We start from the raw sequence: 5,613 nt of genomic DNA, 5'->3' as shown, positions 1-5,613 counted from the left end.
GGTCTGTTCAGGCTGGCTTCAGTCCGGTGGTTGACTGTGTCTGTCTGTTAAGGTCTAGTCTGTTCAGGCTGGCTTCAGTCCGGTGGTTGACTGTGTCTGTCTGTTAAGGTCTGGTCTGTTCAGGCTGGTTCCAGTACTACGTGAAGCGGTCGCTCATCATTAACACCTCCTTATAAAGAACGGGATGAGTCAATGACAGAGCTCTTCAGTCAGTCAGGATGCAGTGGAGAGGAGCGGCAGGCAGCGAGACAGCTAACTCACCACACACACAGAGAGAGAGAGAGAGAGAGAGAGAGAGAGAGAGAGAGAGAGAGAGAGAGAGAGAGAGACACACGAGTCGCAACGACTAAAGAACGACACAGCTCAGGAACAGACAGATTGGTGACAGGGTGTGTATGTGTGTGTTTGTGTGCGCATGCATTTGAAGAGGATGTGGGGGAGGACCCTGAGTGCCTTACTACTCATCAGCCGGTTCACCATCTAATCACCAGCTTGGGCTCCTGGAAACAGCATGCCTTCTACACAACGACAGACAGACAGCATGCCTTCTACACAACGACAGACAGACAGCATGCCTTCTACACAACGACAGACAGACAGCATGCCTTCTACACAACAACAGACAGACAGCATGCCTTCTACACAACGACAGACAGACAGCATGCCTTCTACACAACGACAGACAGACAGCACAGAGAGATAGCACAGACAGACAGACAGACAGACAGACAGACAGACAGACAGACAGCAAAGACAGACAGCAAAGACAGACAGCACAGCACAGACAGACAGCACAGACAGACAGCAAAGACAGACAGCAAAGACAGACAGCACAGAGAGACAGCACAGCACAGCACAGACAGACAGCAAAGACAGGACAGACAGCACAGAGCCTCCATGCAGTCTCAAACACATGAGCTGAACTCAAAATAAAAATAAATCCATCAAATGGTAAAAAGAGACCAAGCACACTGCAATCTATGTTCCCAACATGGTTTATCAGTCCCAACGTTTCCAAACGTCACCCTCACCGTATACTGCAGAACTACACAGACACACAGCACCCTAGGGAGATGGGTAATCACAGCACCCAGCTGAGAGGTAACCAGCACGTTGTTGCTATCGCGTAATGTAGTGCCACGTACTAATTACTTCATTCATTAGCAATTAACGTACGATGTCATTTCATCTCAGAGGGCAAATAGACTTCCAGCTGAGATAATAGGAACAGCAGGCTTAGAACATCTGCTGTATACACAGGGCTGTGGTTGAGCTGTATACACAGGGCTGTGTGTATGTGTGTTCTGACTGGAGGATGTGGTGGTAGTAGTAGTAACACATCTGCTGCAGGTTGAGCTGTATACACAGGGAGCTGTATACACAGGTCGTGTGTGTCTGTGTGTTCTGACTGGAGGATGTGGTGGTAGTAGTAGTAACACATCTGCTGCAGGTTGAGCTGTATACACAGGTCTGTGTGTCTGTGTGTCCTGACTGGAGGATGTAGTGGTAGTAGTAGTAACACATCTGCTGCAGGTTGAGCTGTATACACAGGCTGTGTGTCTGTGTGTCCTGACTGGAGGATGTGGTGGTAGTAGTAGTAACACATCTGCTGCAGGTTGAGCTGTATACACAGGGCTGTGTGTCTGTGTGTCCTGACTGGAGGATGTAGTGGTAGTAGTAAACACATCTGCTGCAGGTTGAGCTGTATACACAGGGCTGTGTGTCTGTGTTTCTGACTGGAGGATGTGGTGGTAGTAGTAGTAACACATCTGCTGCAGGTTGAGCTGTATACACAGGGCTGTGTGTCTGTGTGTTCTGACTGGAGGATGTGGTGTAGTAGTTAACACATCGTGTCATCTCTAGTCCTCACACACACGCACAAAGGTGGAGGAGCAGGAAGTGTAGCTCAATCAAGAAAGGATATGTGATGACGTCAAATCTAATATTGAAATGCTTACTGACAAGCCTTTCCCAACAAATCAGAGTTAAAAAGCAAGAGAAATTAGTAAAAAATACAAAAGGAAATAGTAACACAATAAAATAACAATAATGAGGCTATATACAAAGAGTACCAGTACCCCTGTGGTATTATAATAATGAGGCTATAAACAAGGAGTACTGGTACCCCTGTAGTATTATAATAATGAGTCTATATACAAGGAGTACCAGTACCCTTGTAGTATTTAATAATGAGGCTATATATAAGGAGTACCAGTACCCCTGTAGTATTATAATAATGAGGCTATAAACAAGGAGTACTGGTACCCCTGTAGTATTATAATAATGAGACTATATAAAAGGAGGACCAGTATCCCTGTAGTATTATAATAATGAGACTATATACAAGGAGGACCAGTAACGAGTCAATGTGCAGAGGTACGAGGTAGTTGAGGTACGGCTGGGCGATATGGCCAAAATATCATATGGTAATTTTCACATTTTGGACGGTATGACGGTATTTTATGTTTTTGATTAATAAAAGTTCTACATTTGCTTTATGAGTAGTGCGTGACCCTAGGGTGGCAACACATATATTCTAAATGATTTCAATGGGTCTTTCTCCATTCTGATTGGTTTCTACTGTTCAATTCAACTTCAACCTCAAATGATTTCCTGCATTTCCTGCACTCATTTGAGATCATTTCCACACTGCCACGATATGGACAAAAATACTAGGCCTTATTTTTAACCAAATGTTGCAATTACGATTTAGATCAAAACCCTTAGGTGAACTTTTGGAATCATAGAAATAGAATGTTTATTATAATTCTGTATTTAGAATATAAATAATAGTGGGCACTTTAAATACAGTGTTGTTTGACATGACAACGAATGAAAAAGCCATGAACGAGTTATTGTGACAGGGTAGGAACCAAAGTGATGTTCAGTGTTTCCTAGGGGACCCTATAATCTTTGGCTTCAGTAAATCTTTATTTATATAGCCAACATATTCCTGCTTCATCTATTCCTCTCTGATTTAGAAGATACTGTTAGCTAGCCAGCTAACTAGCGATTAGCATTAGTGGCTAACACGGTTTAGCTTAACTTGCTAAGAAAATACAAACTAGCTGTTTGCAGATGTAAGAAACACAAACTAATATTGTAATTATAGAACGCTTGTGGATTTATATTAAGATCAAAGTGGAAACAACATTGTTGCATGTGCTGCACTGACCATGCAGACTGAATGAAAGTGTCGCTGATCAAGCAACAACAAATGCGCTCCTTGAGTGACAGGGGGCGGGACTAGGTCTGTGTGAAAAGCAGCATGGAGAGAGAGAGAGGGGAGGGATGACTCAAGTAGCGGAGTAAACTATAAAAATGGACGTTACACACGGTGTATCACATGTAACAAACCAAACATTCAAACACGTTATAAAAGGTAAAGTAAAAACCCAAACCGGTCCATGCATAAATACCGGTATATAGTAAAATACGGTATACCGCCCAGCCCTAAGTTGAAGTAATTGTAAAAGTAACTTTTTGAGGATCTGAGGGCCCATACCAAATCTTTTCAGCCTCCTGAGGGGGCCCTCTTCACGACTGTGTTGGTGTGTTTGGACCATGATAGGTCCTTAGTGATGTGGACAACGAGGAACTTGAAGCATTCAACCTGCTCCACTATAGGCCCGTCAGACCTGAACCCAATAGAAAATCCCTGGAGGGAGCTGAAAGTCCGTATTGCCCAGCGACAGCCCCGAAACCTGAAGGATCTGGAGATGGTCTGTATGGAGGAGTGGGACAAAATCCCTGCTGCAGTGTGTGCAAACCTGGTCAAGAACTACAGGAAACTTATGATCTCTGTAATTGCAAACAAAGGTTTCTGTACGAAATATTAAGTTCTGCTTTTCTGATGTATCAAATACTTATGTCATGAAATAAAATGCAAATTAATTACTTAAAAATCATACAATGTGATTTTCTGGATTTTTCTTTTAGATTCCGTCTCTCACAGTTGAAGTGTACCTATGATAAAAATTACAGACCTCTACATGCTTTGTAAGTAGGAAAACCTGCAAAATCGCTTGTTCTCCGTTCTCCCCACTGTATATATAATAGGCAAAATCGAGGCGTCCCAAATTACCGATTCCGATTGTTATGAAAACTTGAAATCCGCCCTATTAATCGTCCATTCCGATTAACGGTCGACCTCTAGTAGTAACACTGTCCAATTATAACACCTGCCTAGCTGTAGTAACACTGTCAATTAACCATCCACCACTGCCCTAGCTGTAGTAACACTAGTATTACATTATTACGCACCCTGCCGCTATTAACGCTGTATGTTAATCACATGTCATTAACATCCTGCCCTAGTTGCGTTGTAGTTAACACTGGCATCAGTTAACAACCTCTGGCGCGCTAATGTGTGGTTAGTTAGGAACCCTGGTCCATTACATTTTAACTACCCCTGCCCGGTGAACCTTTTATACACCCCGTGTGTATAACACTGTCATTACAACCACGCCTGCCCCTCAGCGGTGTAGTAAACACTGTCATTAAAACCACCCTGCCCTAGCGTGTAAAGGTAACACGTCATTACATTAACTCCCTGCCCTAGTGTGTAGTACACTGTCATTACATAACTAAAACTACCCTGCCCTAGTGGTGTAGTAACACTTGTCATTACATTAACATACCCGCCCTAGTGTGTAGTAACCTGTCATTACATTAACTACCCGCCCTAGGTGTAGTAAACAAGTCCATTACATAACTACCCTGCCCTAGTGTGTAGTAAACACTGTCATTACATTAACCACCCTGCCTGCCCTAGTGTGTAGTAAAGCTCAATTACATTAACTTTACCCCTGCCTAGTTGTGTATAACAAACTGTCATTACAATACACCCTGCCTAATGTGTTCACTCTGTCATTATTAACTACCCTGCCTAGTGTGGTAGGTAACATGGTCATTAACATAACTACCCTGCCCTAGTGTGTAGTAACAACACTGTCAATTACATTAACCATCACACCCTGCCTCTAGCGTGTAATGTACTGTCATTTAATGCATACATTAACTACTCTTGGCTCACCACACTAAGGGCAGGGTGGTTAATGTAATGACAGTGTTACTACCACACCTAGGGCAGGGTAGTATGTAATGACATTGTTACTACACCACTGGGCGGTGGTTAATTGTAGAGTGTTACAACAACCTAGGGCAGGGGTGGTTAATGTACTGACCGGTTACTACCACTAGGGCAGGGGTGGTTAATGACAAGTGTTTACTATCGCTAGGCAGGGTGTTAATTGTAATGATAGTGTTACTACAGGGCACTTAGGGCAGGTGGTTAATGTAATGACTGTGTTATCTTTACACCACTAGGGCGGGGTAGTTAATGTATGACTAAGTGTACTACACACTAGGGGCAGGGTAGTTATGTAATGACAGCTGTTACTTACAACGCTAGGTAGGGTGGTTAATGTAAAGACAGTGTTCTACTCACACTAGGGCAAGGGTTAGTTAATGTATATGACAGTGTTAACTACAACACTAGGCTAGGGCAAGGTGTTAATGTAATGCAGTGTTCCTACACACAGGGCAAGGGTGGTTAATGTAATGTACAGTGTTAACTACACCACTAGGGGCAAGGGTGGGGTTTAATGTAAT

The sequence above is a fragment of the Salvelinus sp. IW2-2015 genome, unplaced genomic scaffold (assembly GCF_002910315.2).
Source record: "Salvelinus sp. IW2-2015 unplaced genomic scaffold, ASM291031v2 Un_scaffold4029, whole genome shotgun sequence".
Taxonomy (NCBI): Eukaryota; Metazoa; Chordata; class Actinopteri; order Salmoniformes; family Salmonidae; genus Salvelinus; species Salvelinus sp. IW2-2015.
Note: the sequence above shows the minus strand (reverse complement) of the source record.